Source organism: Hypanus sabinus, chromosome 16 (genome assembly GCF_030144855.1).
Source record: "Hypanus sabinus isolate sHypSab1 chromosome 16, sHypSab1.hap1, whole genome shotgun sequence".
NCBI lineage: Eukaryota > Metazoa > Chordata > Chondrichthyes > Myliobatiformes > Dasyatidae > Hypanus > Hypanus sabinus.
The window spans coordinates 58,637,854-58,655,861 of NC_082721.1; the positions used below are offsets into that span (position 1 = coordinate 58,637,854).

The 18,008-nt window shown below is 43.5% G+C and overlaps 1 protein-coding gene across 10 annotated transcripts in view; it reads left to right on the forward strand.

The window, feature by feature from the left end:
• The window catches only part of nfixb (nuclear factor I/Xb), a 392,155-nt gene that overhangs the window by 283,685 nt on the left and 90,462 nt on the right, over positions 1-18,008 (forward strand). The gene's annotated exons all lie outside the window — the stretch shown is intronic.

Here is an 18,008-nt window from a genome sequence, read left to right on the forward strand (position 1 = left end):
TGTTTCCCCAAAACCTGGAATCTAATGGTGATGCACAACTCGCTTTGTCTAATTCCTTGTAACAGTTTCTCCTTTTCATCTGTTTATCCTCTTTGTCGGTAATCTTGAAAACATATTAAATAGAACAAGGGATTTGAGCTACCTCTGCGCTCCCGTTCACAATATCCACTGTACCTATCGTGGGAAAGGAACACTTCTCAAATCAGGCTCCCTGATCTCGACACTTTCTCTTTGGATTCCAGGGCGCAAGCACTAATCGAGGCTCTGCAAATCTCATGCTGACAATTGTCCTCACTGGAGTTTAAAATAGCAAAGGGGGATCTCATTGAAATTGTCTGAATATTGAAAGACCTAAATATGGAGAGGATGTTTCCAATAGTGGGGGAGTCTAGCACCAGACTGCACAGCCTCAGAATAGGACAGCTCTTTAGAGATGAGCAGGAAGTTCTTTAGCCAGAAAGTGCTATACCTGTGGAAATCATTGCCACAGTCGTGGAGGGCAGGTCATTGGTATATTTAAGCGGAGGTTGATAGGTCCTTGATTTGTAAAGGCATTAAAGGTTATGGGAAGAAGGCAGGAGAATGGATTGAGAAGGAAAGTAAAGCACCTTCTCTTCTCTTTTCCCCCCTCTCTTTCCCCCTTTGCTTCCCTCCCCTCCCCTCTCTTGCCAATTTCTTCCCCTTCTCTTCCCCTCCCCCTCTTCCTCCCTCTTCCCCTCTTCCCCTCTTCCCCTTCCCCTTCCTCCTCTCTTCCTCTCTCCCACCTCTCTTCTCTCTTCCCCCTTTTCCCCTTCTCTTCTCCTCTCCCCTTCCCCCCTCTTCCCCCTCTATTTCCCCCTCACTCCCCTTCCTCTCTTCCCTCCACCCCTCCCTCCTCCTCCTGCAGCTCTCTCTCCCCTGCTCCTCTCTCTCATCTCTCCCCCTGAACCTCCCTCTCCCTCATTTCTCTCTTTCTCTCTCCCCCCCCCACCACTCTCTCTCTAACATCTTGAAGACTCAAAAAAAAAGACTCAGTTCCAGGGACCAGGATGTTACAGCAGATAATCCTTCCTACAGAACTTGCCACATCTCTATTCCCCTGACCCACTGCAAGCCCTTCCATCACTAGAAAGCTACAAACCTCCCTCCCATCTAACACCATCCACAATGAGAATTCCTACTCATCCAGCAGGTGCTAAACTTGAAGCCATCATATTCCTTCGGTCTGGATTCTCCAGTCTCTGGGAAAGTTCCCCAAAACGTACATAAAACATAGAACAGTACAGCTCAGGAACAGCCCCTTTGGCCCACAACCTCTGTGCCGACCATGATGCTAATTTGGACAAATCTCATCTGTCTGAATATGCTCTGTATCCCTCTATTCCCTGCCTATCTAAATGGCTCTTAAATGTTGCTGGCATATTTGCTTCCACCATTTCCCTGGCATCACATTTCAACCACCTACCAGTCTCTTGGTACATCTCTTAACTCATAAATATCCATTAAAGTTCCCCACTCTCACTATAAAACTATGCCCTCTTGCGTTTGACATTCCAACACTGTTCTATCTCTGCCTCTTCAAATTTTGAGGGGACCAGGTGTCCCCTCAGCTTCCAATGCTCAGGAGAAAATAACCTAAATTTGTCATAGAAACAGAAACATAGAAAACCTACAGCACAAAACAGGCCCTTCGGCCCACAAAACTGTGCTGAACATGTCATTACCTTAGAAGTACCTAGGCTTACCCATAGTCCTCTATTTTTGTGAGCTCCATGTATTCATCCAGGAGTCTCGAAAAAAAGACCCTATCGTTTCCACTTCCACCACCACCACCAGAAGCCTATTCCACGCACTCACCACTCTCTGCGTAAAAGACTTTTACCCCTGACAGCTCCTCTGTACCTACTTCCAAGCATCCTAAAACTATATCCTCTCATGCTAGCCATTTCAGCCCTGGGAAAAAGCCTCTGACTATCCACATGATCAATGCCTCTCATTATCTTATACTCCTCTGTCAGGTCACCTCTCATCCTCCGTCACTCCAAGGAGAAAAGGCCGAGTTCACTCAACCTATTCTCATAAGGCATGCTCCCCAATCCAGGCAACATCCTTGTAAATCTCCCCTGCACCCTTTCTATGGCTTCTACATCCTTCCTATAGTGAGGCGACCAGAACTGAGCACAGTACTCCAAGTGGGGTCTGATTGATAAAGGCCAATGCACCGCATGCCTTCTTAACCACAGAGTCAAAATGCACAGCAGCTTTGAGTGTCCTATGGACTTGGACCCCAAGATCCCTCTGATCCTCCACACTGGCAAGAGTCTTGTAATTAATGCTATATTCTGCCATCATATTTGACCTACCAAAATGAACCACCTCACACTTATCTGGGTTGAACTCCATCTGCCACTTCTCAGCCCAGTTTTGCATCCTATTGATGTCCCACTATAACCTCTGACAGCCCTCCATACTATCCACAACACCCTCAACCTTTGAGTCATCAGCAAATTTACTAACCCATCCCTCCACTTCCTCATCCAGGTCATTTGTAAAAATCACAAAGAGTAGGGGTCCCAGAACAGATCCCTGAGGCACATCGCTGGTCACCAGCCTCCATGCAGAATATGACCTGTCTACAACCACTCTTTGCCTTCTGTGGGCAAGCCAGTTCTGGATCCACAAAGCAATGTCCCCTTGGATCCTATGCCTCCTTATTTTCTCAATAAGCTTTGCATGGGGTACCTTATCAAATGCTTTGCTAAAATCCATATACACTACATTTACTTCTCCACCTTCATCAATGTGTTTAGTCACATCCTCAAAAAATTCAATCAGGCTTGTAAGGCACAACCTGCCTTTGACAAAGCCAAGCTGACTATTCCAAATCATAGTATACCTCTCCAAATGTTCATAAATCCTGCCTCAGAGGATCTTCTCTGCCAGCTTACCAACCACAGAGGTAAGACTCACTGTCCTATAATTTCCTGGGCTATCGCTACTCCCTTTATTGAATAAGGGAACAACATCCACAACCCTCTCATCCTCCAGAACCTCTCCCATCCTCATTGATGATGCAAAGATCATTGCCAGAGGCTCAGCAATCTCCTCCCCTCACTTCCCACCGTAGCCTGGGGTATATCCTGTCTGGTTCCAGTGACTAATCTAACATGATGCTTTCCAAAAGCTCCAGTGCATCCTCTTCCTTAATATCTACATGCTCAAGCTTTTCAATTCACTGCAAGTCATCCCTACAATCACCAAGATCCTTTTCTACAGTGAATACTGAAGCAAAGTACTCATTAAGTACCCCTGCTATCTCCTCTGGTTCTACACACACTTTTCCACTGTCAAGTTTAGTTGGTCCTATTCTCTCACATCTTATCTTCATAGATTGCCTTGGGGTTTTCCTTAATCCTGTCTGCCAAGGCCTTCTCATGACCCCTTCTGGCTCTCCTAATTTCGTTCTTAAGCTCCTTCCTGCTAGCCTGAAAATCTTCTAGATCTCTGCCATTACCTAGTTTTATGAACCTTTCATAAGTTCCTCTTTTCTTCTTGACTAGATTTACAACAGCCTGTGTACACCATGGTTCCTGTACCCTACCATCTTTTCCCTGTTTCACTGGAATGTACCTATGCAGAACCCCACGCAAATATCCCCTGAATATTTGCCTCATTTTTTCCGTAAGTTTCCCTGAGAACACCTGTTTCCAATTTATACTTCCAAGTTCTTGCCTGATAGCCTCATATTTCCCCTTACTCCAATTAAATGTTTTCCTAACTTGTCTGTTCTTATCCCTCTCCAATGCTATGGGTGAAGGAGATAGAATTGTGATCACTATCTCCAAAATGCTCTCCCACTGAGAGCCACCTGACCAGGTTCATTTCCCAATCCCAAATCAAGTATAGCCTCTTCTTCTACTTCTCCTTTGAACTAATACTATCTAATCCGGACAACATCCTGGCAAACTCTTCTGCACCTCCTCCATGTCCTTCCTGTAATGGGGTGACCAGAATTGCACATGATAATCTCAGCAGGACCTAACCAAATTCTATACAGCTGCAACTTTTGCACTTCCTCCCTGAACAATGACATGCTATGTACTTGTGTTGTCATTTTCAGAGATATGGACCCCAAGATCCCCCTTACGTCAATTCTTCTAAGGATCCTCCATTTCCTCTATTGTTTCCTCTAACAGTTAACCTCTCAACACACAGCACCCCACACTTATCCAGATTGGACTCCATCTGCCATTTCCCCACCCACATTTTCATCTTGACTCTATCCTGCTGAATCCTTTGACAACTTTCCTCATTATCCAATTTTTGTGTCATCTTCAAATCAGCACACCTGTATTTTCATCCATTTATACACTGTATAATCACAAACAGCAGAGGTCCACTCACCAATCCATGTGATCCACTAGTCATAGCCCTCCAGTCAAAATAGTGCCCCTCCATTACTACCAAGATAGTTGTGAATTCAATCAACTAAGTTTCTATGGATCCCACGTGTCTTAATCTTTCGGATCAGACATCCATGGGAGACCTTGTGGAAAGCATAGCTCAGGTCAATGTACTCAATATCCACTACCTTACCCTCATCAATCATCTTTCATCACCTCCTCAGAAAATTCAACAGACTTTTGTAACACATCACCTTTCCATGCAACATAAACATAAAATTCTGCAGATGCTGGAAATCCAGAGTAACATACACAAATTGCTAGAGGAATTCAGCAGGTCAGGCAGAACCTGTGGAGAGAAATAGACAGTCAACATTTCAGGTTGAGACTCTTTATCAGATTAGGACATCCTAATAAAGGGACCTTTTGAGTTACATGGGCATTTTGTGTATTACTACCTCCCCATATAAAGCCATGCTTACTGTCTTTCCACCATCCCGACACATTACTCCATTGTACCTGACACATGCTAATCCTTACAGCTCCTCTGAATCTCTACAGATTTTGGCAAATGTTTCACCTGCCTATCTATTAACACAGGAGTATCGATAGGGTAAATACAAGTAGGCTTTGTCCATTGGGGTTGGGTGGGAACAGAACTACAGGTCATGGGTTAAGGGTGAAAAGTGAAGTGTTCAAGGAGAACCTGAGGAAGTACTTCTTCATTCAGAGGGTGGTGAGAGCATGGAGCGAGCTGGAGCTGAGATGCTGGGTGCCGGTTTGATTTCAACTCTTCAGAGACATTAGGATAAGTACATGGATGGAGGGGGTATGTAAGGCTATAGACTAGGTGTAGGTCAATTGGATTAAGCAGAATTATAACTCAGAATGGATTAAATGGACTAAAAGGTCTGTTATTGTGTTGTAGCACTTGATTGCTCTATAACTTGTACTCTTCCCACTCAAAACCCCAGTCACCCAGCCAGGCCACTTCCTAGTGTGCAGTCTAGTATGTTCCCTTGTCTGGTTTGATTATCCACGCAACACACATAAAATGCTGGAGGAATCAGCAGGCCATGCAGCATCTTTGTGGAAGAGTAAACAGTCGACGTTTTGGTCTAAGACACTTCATCAGGACTGGAGAAAAAAATTTAAGAAGTCAGAGTAAAAAGCGGGGTGGGGAGGGGAGGAAGAAATACAAGGTGGTAGGCGATAGGTGAAACCAGGAGGGGGGAGGGGTGAAGTATATTCCTTATATTCCGTCTGGGTAGACTCCAACCTGACGGCATGAACATTGATTTCTCTAACTTCTTCCCTCCTTCAGCATTCCCATTCCCACTTCCTCTCTCACCTTATCTCCTTACATCCCTCTGGTGGTTTTGCCCCTTTCTTCCATTGTCTTCTACCCTCTCCTATCAGATTTCCCCTTCTCCAACCCTTTATTTCTTGCACCAATCAATTTCCCAGTTCTTTATTTCACCCCTCCACCTTTCAGTTTCACATATCACCTACTACCTTGTATGTCTTCCTCCCCTCCCTGCACCTTCTTTCTCTGACTTCTCATCTTTTTTTCCAATCCTGGTGAAGGGTCTCGGCCCAAAACATCAACTGTTTACTCTTTTCCATAGATGCTGCCTGGCCTGCTGAATTACTCTAACTTTTAGTGCGTTTTGCTTGGATTTCCAGCATCTGCAGATTTTCTCATGTTTGGATTATCCAGACACTGTGTCAAGAAACCCTCCTGGATGCCACCCAGCAAACTCTTGCCCAATCGAAGCCTCTGGTGCAAAGGGAGTCGCTAAGGAGCAGGAAAAAAGGCTTAAGGACAGAGGGTTAAAGAAGGCTAAGTGATGATGCCGCCTTCATTATAATAAGAAGATGGAATGATTTCCTTTTCAGAGGGTTTGTGGCCTATGTGTTGTCCCAGGGAAATGAATCAACATTTTTGGAAAGATACTTAGTCCACACACTGCCAAAAATCTCACAACATGTATTTAAATGAGCTTTTCAATGAAGTTTGAGCAAATCTCTAGCCAAGTACTTCAGGATAATGTGCACTCAATAGCTACAAATTAAACATCTGATGACCACTTGCCCCCGGTGTTTCTTTGATGTGCAGGCTAGGTGAATTTGCAGGCTCACATGTAATACCCTTGAGTAGTGAAGGTGAGTTTAGTGATATCAGAGAGAGGGCGAGTGTGTTGTAACATCGGTGAGTTGGGAAGTGTGTTGCAAGTCTAGAAAATGGGGGTGGAAGAGATAGTATATTTAGATTTTGAACAGTACAGGCCATACTGCCCATGATGTAGTGCTAGCCTTTTAATCTACTCCATGATCAGTCTATATAGCTCTCCATTTTACTTTCAGCCATGTCCCTATCTAATAGTCTCTTAAATGTCTTGCCTTGTCTTGCAGGGTGTTCCACACACCCACCAGTCTCTGTGTGAAAAATCTACGTCTGACATCTTCTATGTTTCCTCCAATCACATTAAAATTTTGGTTGAGTTGACTAGTTCTCCAGTCTTGATCATGATGATGTCACCTCGTATAGTGATGAAATGTTTGCAAAGGGATTGCCAAGATTGGAGAACAAACCAGTTCAACCTGAGCTACGTAGTTATTTCCAACCTTAAAATTCTGCCTTCTTGTCATTTGCTCCCTGGGGAAAAAAGATGCTGGCCATCCACTCTGTATATGCTTCCTGTCATTTTAAATACCTCCAACAAGTCACCACTCTTCCTTCTTTGCTCCAAAAGGAAAAGCCCTAGATCACTTTATCTTTCTTCATAAAACATGCCCTCAAATCCAGGCAGCATTTTTATATATCTCCTTTGCACCTGGGAGGGGTAAGGGTGATGAATTGAGAAGCTGAGAGAGTATTGGTGGAAAAGAAAAAAAGCTGCAGAAGAAATCTAATAGGAGAGGAGAGTGGACCATGAAAAAAAAGGGAAAGAGGAGGAGGACCAGAGAGAGGTGATGGGCAGTTGGAGAGAAGATAAAGTATGAGAGGGATATGAATTGAACCAGAATGGAGAACGGGAAAAGAGAGAAGTGAGAGGGCTGTGAAATTACAGAAGTTAGAGAAATCAATGTTCACGTGTCAGGTTGGAGGCTACCCCGACAGAATATGATGTGTTGCTCATCATGACAGTAGAGGAGGCCATGAACTGACAGGTGAGAATTCTCTCTGTAATAGTGATAATTAAAAGATAAACCCGTGAAGCTAACTTGAACATCCATCACTGACTTAAAGTATCCTCAAGACTGACACTAGGAAGTCTGTCTTCACATGTAGGAGTTAATTCTTTCTCTGAGGGGCAATGTAAGCAAAGCAGTGTGTGAACTCCCTCTGATATACCTGTTGAGTCATGACTGTGCTTGTGCTTTTCGATCTTTCTAAAGCACAGGTAAATTGAAATTGTTCGTGACAAGTTCAGATTTTCGCTTAATTATATTTTGCCAAGATTTTCACTTTCCTCACACTATTTGCTTCCGTGCTATCCTCATTGGACGTTCACCATTTTCCGTCCCTCTCACTTCACTGGTCACTGGGATTGGTCAGTAATGTTGGCACTGACCAGCAGTCTGTATTGAAAATCCATATGTGCTGGTCCAGATAGACTGGGGGCTCCTTTCTCAGCAATGCTAAGGCTGTGAGCTGCCCCGGCTGCTGTGCTTCATGTCCTTGAACATTCTGGCAATTATCCCCACTGATATGATGGATTGAACACCAAAGCTTTGGGCTTACTCTGGGCTGCTCTGCGGATCTGGATCTACAGACTCAATTTGGTTCAGAATTCTGGTGATGATGCTCACTTCTATTGTTTGAGTGATTTGTGTTTGTTTTCTCTTGCTCTGTGTGCTTTGGGGCTTGATCTTTATTATTCTTGTTTTCAGGTTTCTTGTTTTGTAACTGTAAGTAAAGATTGTATAATTTATACATTCTTTGATAATCAATGTTCTTTGAATCTTTGGATCATAAAGGCAAGTCAATGAAGAAATCAAATTCTGACTACTTGCCTTCTTACAATCCCATAAACTTCCCAGGTGTCTTAGCCTCTAATGCCCCAGAGAAAGCTACTCAATATTTCCCAAACTCTCTATATAGGCAGCACCTTGGTAAATCTCTCTGCACCCTCTATAAAGCCTCCACTACTTTCCTGTAATGGAGTGACCAGAATTGCAAACAATACTCAGCAAACCTCAGACTGGAGGAGCAACACCTCATATTCAGTCTGAGTAGACTCTAGTCTGATGGCATGAACATCAATTTCTCTAATTTCTGGTAATTTTTCTTCCCTCACTCCTTCACTCTTTTTGCGTTTCCCATTCTGGTTGCCTTCTCACCACTCTTCTTCGCCTCACCTGCTCATCACTTCCCTTTAGTTCCACTCCTTCTTCCCTTTCTCCCTGGTCCACTGTCCTTTCCTGTTCACATATTGACAGGGAATCCCATACTATAAAAGGTTTAAAGTTTGTCAAATGTGTTCAGGAAGGTTTCTTTCATCAGCATGTAGAAGTCCCAATGAGGGAGCATGAGACATTGCACCTGTTATTAGGGAATGAGACAGGGCAGGTGACAGAAGTTTCTGTAGATCACTTTGCATCTCGTGACCACAATGCATTAGTTTCAAAGTAACAATGTAAAAAGATAGGCCTGGTCTGCAGGTTGAGAATCTAAATTGGAGAAAGGTCAATTATAATGGTATCAAAAAAGATCTGGCAAATGGGGATTGGGACAGGTTGTTTCCAGCAAAGGTGTAAGTGGAAGGCTTTCAAATGCAAAATTTTGGGAGTACAGAGCTTGCATGTGCCTGTCAGAATAAAAGGTAAAGCAATCAAGTGTAGTGTAGCTTGGTTTTCAAAGATATTATGCCCCTGGCTAAGAGAAAAGGGAGGTGCATAACAGGTATAAGCAAGTAGGAACAAATGAGGTGCTTATGGTGTACAAGAAATGCAAGAGAACACCTAAGAAAGAAATTAGGAAGGCTAAAAGAAGGTATGAAGATGCTCCAGCAGACAAGGTGAAGGAGAATCCTAAGGGATTCTACAGATACGTTAAGAGCAAAAGGATTGTAAGGGACAAAATTTATCCTCTGGAAAACGAGAATGGAGCCAAAACAGATGGAGGAGATTTTTTTACATCAGTATTTACTCAGGAAATGGATACAGAGTCTATAGAAGAGACAAACTGGCATCAACTTCATAAACTCTATACAGATATTATAAAGGAGGAGGTGTTTGCTATCCTGAGGCAAATCAGGGTGGATAATTCCCCTGGGCCTGACAAGGTATTTTCTTGGACCCTACAAGAAGCAAGTGCAGAAATTGCTAGGGCCCGAGCTGAGGTATTTAAATCATCCTTTGTGACAGGAAAAGTTTTGGAGGATTGGAGGATAGCCAAAGTTGTTCCAATGTTTAAAAAAGGCTCTAAATATAAACCAGGAAATTATAGGCCTGTGAGTCTGACATCAGTTGTGGAAAAGATATTGGAAGGTATTCTAAGGGACCCGATATAAGAGTATTTGGAAAGACATAGAGTCATAGAGTCATAGAAAAGCACAGCACAGAAACAGGCCATGGATTAATTAAAGATAGTCATCGTGCCTCTGTGCGTGGTAGGTCATGTCTCACCAATCTTATAAAGTTCTTTGAGGAAGTTACCAGGAAAGTGGATGATGTACCATCAATAACTCACTCTGAGACGTAAAGGCGAGATATCGGCTTTTATTGACTGGAAGAAGGAACCAGCAGTGAGTGACCATCATACTACATCCTGGAGACTGAGGCCGAGCATCAGGCCTAGGTCGCCTTTATACAGGGGCCTGTGGGAGGAGCCACAGGAGCAGTCAGCAGGGGGCGTGTCCAGACAGGCACACGTCTATATGGACTTCAGCAAGGTACTTGACAAGATCCCGCATGGGAGGTTGGTCAAGAAGGCTCAGTCACTCAGAATTCAAGATGAGGTAGTAAATGATTATACACTGGCTTTGTGGAAGAAGCCAGACAGTGGTAGCAGATGGTTGCCTCTCTGACTGGAGGCCTGTGACTAGTGATGTGCTGTAGGGAGTGGTGCTGAGTCCTTTATTGTTTGCCATCTATATCAATGGTTTAGATGATAATGTGGCTAACTGGATCAACAAATTTACAGATGATACCAAAACTGGGGTGCATTGGAAAGTTAACATAGCTTGCAGAAAGATCTGCAACAGCTGGAAAAATGGGCTGAAAATGGCAGAAGGACTTTAATGCAGACAAGTGCAAGGTTTTGCCCTTCGGTAGGACTAACCAGGGTAGGTCTTACTCAGTGAATGGTAGGGCATTGAGGAGTCTGGTAGAACAAAAGAATCTGAGAATACAGGTCCATAGTTCATCGAAAGTGGTGTCACAGGTAGATAGGGTCATAGAGATACCTTTTGGCACATTGGCTATCGTAAATCAACGTATTGAGTACAGAAGATGGGATGTCATGTTGAAATTGTATAAGACATTGGTGAGCCCTAATTTTGTGAATTGTGTGCAGTTTTGCTCACCTGCCTACAGGAAAGATGTAAATAAGCTTGAAAGAGTACAGAGAAAATTTACAAGGATGTTACCAGGTCTGGAGGCCTTGAGTTATAAGGAAAGATTGGATAGGTAAGGACTGTATTCCTTCGAACGTAGAACCACTGAGGTTGGGTGGGACTACAACCAGAGGTCATCGGTTAAGAGTGGAAGTTGAAAAGTTTAAGGGAACATGAGGGGAAACGTTTTCACCCGGAGGGTCATGAGGGTGTGGAATGAGCTGCCAGCACAAGTGGTGCATCTGAGCTTGATTTCAATGTTTAAGGGAAGTTTGGATAGATAGATAGGAGTATGGAGGGCTATGGTCTCAGTGCAGGTCAATGGGAGGAGGCAGTTTAAATAGTTTTAGCATTGACTAGATGGGCTGAAGGGCCTGTTTCTGTGCTGTATTTCTCTATGACTATGTTCAATATCTTCTTAATTAACTCTTTACCTCTTCCACCTGTTATCTCCCTGCTTCATCCCCCCCCTTCCCCACCCACCTAATTTCCCTTTCACCACATCTCACCTATCACCTGCTAGTTTCTACTCCTCCTCCTCCTCCACCTTCTTCTCCCTTCCTTTCCAGTCCTGACCAAGCGTTCCTCCCTGAAACATTGACTGTTTATTCCCCTGCTGGGAATAGGTAGTGTCTGGCCTGCTGAGCTCCCCTAACATTTTGTGTATTGCTTAAGATTTTGAGCATCTGGAGAATCTCCTGTGTTTACAATACTCAACCTTAACTGCAGCCTAACCACTACATAACTTCTTGACTCTTATACTCAGTGTCATACCAATGATGGGAATGGTGTCATATGGCACCCTATCTGCTTGTGTGTCCACTTTCAGGGAGCTGAGAACCTGAATGCCAGTATCTCTCTGTACATCAAAGTTGTAAGGGGCCTGCCATTAACTGTATACTTGCCCCTTACTTTTCACTTCCAAAAATCATGAGCAGACACCAGAAACACTTCCACTCTCAAGAAAAAAGGAAAGGTATGAACAATCACCCTTTCGGCTGATGGCCTCTGTTTCTCTTCAGTGAGCGGTGGCAGAGGTAATGGTTCCATTATCACATCCATCAGAATGCTGACCCTGAAACAATGGAGAACAAATGGGGGCTAGGGTCAAGGGCAGTGTGCCCTACAAACTTAAAATAAAATGCAGTCAATGAGAAGATTTTTTTCTCATATAAAAGAATGAATGTATCAGGGATGAAAGCAAGCAATTATTTATGTTGTATTCAATGGTTCTTTATAAAAAAACACCACTTTCGAAATGAATTGAAATGAGAATAATAGTGTACAGTTTAGTGTTCATGGTGTGTGTCCACCCTTGGGTAGATTAATCTGTTCATTGTTTAATTATCAGATAATGTTTGCCCTGTGTACACTGAGTGCCACAAAGCTGCCCTGCTCCATCCTATTGTACATTTTTATGGCGCCTTAAGGATAAACAATTGCTTCTTATATAATGGCTCTTTCGCCAAAGCCACTGAGTCCCCCATTTCCCACCTGGCCATCAATGCTGGCCAGCAACTCAACTGGAGTGTTATGTCCAATATGTTTCACCACCCAGGACACCAAGGTCCTGAAGGGGCTGTGGAAGAGACTTCCTGGAGCCCTTCCAGTGATGAGGGATTCCAGCTCCAGGGTCAGAGGGAGGAGATGTGGTTGTTCTCTTTGAGCAGAAATGGTTGAGAGAAGGTTGATTAGATTTATTTATTAGAATAACCACATGAAAAAAAGGAGGGCCATGTAGGAGGGAAGAGTTAGATTGATCTTGGAGTAGGTTCAAAGATTGCACAACATCGTGGGCCAAAAGGTCTGTACTGGGCCAAGACAGGACATCGGTGATGTTCACATCAAGGAACTTGAAGCTCTCAACCTCAACACTGTTGATGTAACCAAGAGCATCAGCACATCTCTCCCCTTTCTGAATTCAATGACTGGCTGTTTTGTTTTGTTGACATTGAAGGAAAGGTTGCAGTCATGACACCATGTTACTACGCTATCTATCTCCTTCCTGTACTTCGACTCATCATCTTTAAGATTCAGCCCACTACGGTGGCATCATCTGAAAACTTGTAGATGGAGCAAGAGCAGAATCATGAGTAAACAGGGAGTCAAGAAGGGCTTAGAAAGCAACTTTGTGGAACATAAATGCTTATGATAATTGTGGCAGATGTACTGCTGCCTAACCTTACTGATTGTGGTCTGTTGGTTGGAAAGTCAAGGATCCATTTCCAGAGGAAGACATTGATTCCAAGGGTCGGGAATTTGGAGATGCATTTGCCTGGAGTAATAGTATTGAATGCAGAACTGTAGTCAATAAACAATACAGTCTTTACAGTCGAGATGCTCTAGAGGTGACCGTGGGGCCAGGGAGATGGTGTCTGCAATAGAACTGTTTCAGCTGTAGGCAAATTGCAGTGGGTCAAGGTTGTCTGGAAAGCGGAAATCGATATGTGCTGTGACCAGCCTCTTGAAGCACTTCATGATGGTACCTGGATGTTAGTGGTTTTCTTAACGGAGGTGTGAACCACAGCCTGAATCATAGAGAGGCTAAAATTGTCCTCAAATATCCCTTCCAGCAGATCTGCACAGGATCTAAGGACACAGCCAGGGCAATAGATTGACCCAGAAGTGAGGGCTATATCCCTTTTAAGTCATTTGCTCTGAAGTGATAGATAATCTATCTCTAGGTACAAGAGATTTTGAAAATGAAAGAAATCTAGAGTAACACACACAAAAGGCTGAAGGAGCAGAGTAGCATCTGTGGAGACATTGCAGGCTAAGACTTTTCATCAGGGCTTGAATGGAAGGAGGAAGAACCTAGAATAAGAAGGTGGGGGAGGGGGAGGAGTACAAACTGGCAGGTAATAAGTGAAACTAGGTGAGGGAGAAGGTAGGTGGGTGATGAGGGGGTATGAAGTGAGATGCTGGGATGTGATAGGTAGAAGGGGTAAAGGGGTGAAGAAAAAGGAATTTGGTAGAGAAAAGATGAAGGATAATTGGATCAGCCTTTCGAGGAGTTGAGATGGATGGGATGGGGTGAATGGCCTTTAAAGATGCATGGGTTTCTGATGCAATGTTGATGCAGACTTGAGATTGTCAATGATGAGGCGGCATTCAGTGCAACTCTTTGCTCTCTTTGGCTGCCTCCTACACCTTCCACATGCTCTCCAAGGGGGATCTCTCTCCCAGTGGATACAAGGTGAGAGAAATCACCTACACTCACCCAGTGGCCAATTTATTGGGTCCTTCCTGGACTTAATAGTGTATGTTCATGATCTTCTACTGCTGTAACCAATCCACTTCAAAGTTCAACATGTTTTACATTCAGAGATGCTCTTCTACACACCATTGTTGTAATGCATGGTTATTTGAGTTACCATTGCTTTCCTGTCAATTTGAACCATTTTTCTCTGACCTCTCTTGTTAACAAGGCATTTTCACCTACAGAACAACTGCTCACTGGATGTTGTTCAATTTTTATGCCATTGTCTGTAAACTCTAGGCATTGTTGCGTGTGAAAATGCCAGGATATCAACAATCTGATCTGAGAAAGTTCTGAGATACTCAAGCCACCCAGTCTGGCACCAACAATGATTCCACGGTCAAAATCACTTAGATCACACATCTTCCACATTCTGATGTTTCGTCTGAACAACTGAACTTCTTCCCCATGTTTGCATGCTTTTATGTACTGAGTTGCAAGCCACATGATTGGCTGCTCGGATATTTGTATTAATGAGTAGGTGTACCTGAAAGAAAAGTAGCCACTGAATCTATGTTTAGATCTAAATGAAGTGTGCTCCAGGAGGCTGCGCTAATGGTATCATTCTCCTAATTTGCATCTAGTTTGTGAAAGAGAGCAAAAGAAGATCAGGCTTATATTCAGACATAACATTACCATTGTACTGCAATTGTATGCTAAATTGGAAACAGCTGTCGAAAAGGTTAAGTCTGAAACAAAGAGTTTAAAACCATAACTACATAACCCCAAGGTGTCCTTCTACTGCTCTAAAACAGTGTGTTTCTCTGCTACTCTTCAAGACAACTGTACTCTTCATCCTCAATTTTGGTTCAGATTCCAACGTATTTATCATGTGTACATGGAGGGTTAATAACCAACTCAACTAAGGATGTGCTAGGGGCAGCTACAAGTGTCACCACACCTTCCAGTGCCAACATAACATGCCCACAATGCTCAGCAAATCAATAAAGAATTTAACAAGCATCCACACAACAGAGCAAAACAAGCCCCTGTCCTCCATATCTGGAATAGTGGGGCAAAGATGAAACAACAGGCACTTTACAAATGATATCCAAACTGAAATGGGAAGATTCAATAGGTTAATGACTATTCAATAAAGTCCAAAAGTTTACAAGCCATGGGAAATCTGAGGCTAGAAGATTTAACTTAATAGTCAGTGTCAGGTTTACAGAGTGTGATAAGGTTAGAACTCTTCTAAACAAAAGACAGATGTTGCCAGACCAGTTGTTAATTTGTACCTGTTGACATTATTTTTATTACTGAATGTTTATAAACAACCCACAAGTTAGCAATGGGGTCTGGTATTGGCTCAAGAAAACTTATCTACTGGACCACAAACAAGATCACATAACATATTGGAGGAAATTAGCAGGTCAAACAGCAACCATGGAAGGAAATGGGGAGTCATTGTTTCAAGCCAAGAGGCTTCATTTGGACTGGAGAGATAGAGGGGTGACAGCCAATATAACGAGGTGAAGGAAGGGGACAATTCCAGCTCTAGTTCCACCCCTTCCCCAACTCTTTATACTGGCTGTCTCCCCTCTATTATTTATTCCAGATAAAGAGTCCCCATCCAAAACATTGACTGTCCATCTCCATCCACCCAATGCTGCCTGACTCATCAAGTTCCTCCAGATTCCAGCATATGCTGTCTCTTGTGTCTCCAACAAAGAAAATAAGTTTACTTCAGAAACTTGTCAGCTTAGAGAACTGGGTGAGACTAGAACTAGAGCTCATGGGTCAAGGGTAAAAGGAGAACTATGTAAGGGGAACATGAGTGGGATGTTCTTCACTCTGAAGTGGGTGAGAATGTAGAACAAGCTGCAAGTGGAAGTGGTAGAAGTGGTTGATTTCACCATTTAAGAGAAGTTTTGGGTAAGTACCTGGATGGGATGGGTATGGATGGCTATGGTCCAGTTTCAGGTCGATGGGACCAGGCAGAATAACAGCTCAGCACAGACTGGATGGGCTGAAGGGCACATTTCTGTGATGCAGTGTTCTCTGACTCTATGATTAAAATAAGCCACACACTTCCTTCACACTAATTCCTTCAGGGAAAATACAATGAGCAGGACTCTTACTTATAAATGATGTGCATTAATATTAACATTGTCCACTAGCAGCTTCCCCTAAGGTTGGACTTAGGACCTTGTGGAAATGCAGTGTCATTACTCATCCAGGTTCCTCCTAAACCTACAATTTCTAATGCAAAGGGCAAGAACAGCAGGCAGATATGAGCTTCTCTGCCAACTCACGATCTTTCCTGACTTCAAAATGGCCAGCACTCCTTCGCTGCTGTTGGGTCTAAATCCCAGAGTAGCCTGGGCCAGCCCTGTGAAGGCATCTTTACCAAAAGCGAGCTGCAATGGTGCAAGAAAGGACATCATCCCAGAAGAGGCAGTTGCCTTGGCAGCACTTATTTGCATGGTGGGGTTTAGACTAGAGTTGCAGAGGGATGGGAGCCAGAGTGCCAGAACAGTTGGTGGAGAGATTGTGGAGATGTTGGTAAGACCTCAGACAAAGGCAGTAATCAAAAGTTTGAGCATGATACAACTAGTGTCTTGAGCTGTGTATAGAAGTGTGGCAAAGAGGCACCCTGTACAGATTACAGAGGAGGAGGTGTTTGCTAACCTCAGGCAAATCAGGGTGGATAACTCCCCAGGGCCTGACATGGAGTTCCCTTGACCCCATGGGAGCAAGTGCAGAAATTGTCGGGGCTCTGGTAGTGATACTGAAATCATCCTTAATGACAGGAGAGGTAGCAGAGGGCTGGTGGATAACCAATGTTGTTCCGCTGTTTAAAAATGGCTCTAAACAGAAAACAGGAAATTATAGGCCGATGAGTCTGAAATCAGTTGTGGGAAAGTTATTGAAAGGTATTCCAAGGAACGGATATATAAGTTTTTGGATAGACGTGGACTCATTAAGGATAGCCAACATGGCTTTGTGCATAGTAGGTCATGTCTAACCAATCTTACAGAGTTTCTCGAGGAAGTTACCAGGAAAGTAGATGAAGGCAAGGCAGTGGATGTTGTCTATGTATAGCATTTGACAAGGTCCCGCATGGGAGGTCAGTCAGTCAAGAAGGATCAGTCAGCTCAGCATTTAGGATGAGGTAGTAAATTGGGTTAGACATTGGCTTTGTGGGAGAAGCCAGAGAGTGGTAGTTGAGGGTTGCCTCTCTGACTGGAGGCATAAGACTAGTGGTGTGCCGCAGGGACTGGTGCCGGTGTTATTTGTCATCTATATCAATGATCTGGATGATAATGTAGTTAACTGGATCAGCACATTTGCGGATGATGCCAAGTTTGAGGGTGTAGTGGACAGTGAGGAAGGCTATCATGGATTACTGATGCAGCAGCTAGAAAAAAGGGCTGAAAAATGGTAGATAGAATTTAATTCAGCCAAGCGTGAGTGCTTCAGTTTGGTAGGGCACTGAGGAGTGTAGTAGAACAAAAGGATCTGGGAATACAACTCCATAATATGTTGAAAGTGATGTCATTGGTCAGATAGGGTCATTCAAAAATGCTTTTGGCACATTGGCCTTCATTCATCAACGTATTGAGAACAGAAGATGGAACATTATGCTGAAGTTGTACAATGACATTGGTGAGGCCTAATTTGGAGAATTTTTGTACAGTTTTGGTCACCTACCTACAGGAAAGATGTAAACAAGATTGAAAGGGTGAAGAGAAAATTTACTGGGATGTTGCTGAATCAGGGGGACCAGAGTTATATGGAAAGATTGAATAGATTAGGGCTGTATTTTTCAGAACATAGAAGATTGAGAGGAGACTTAATTGA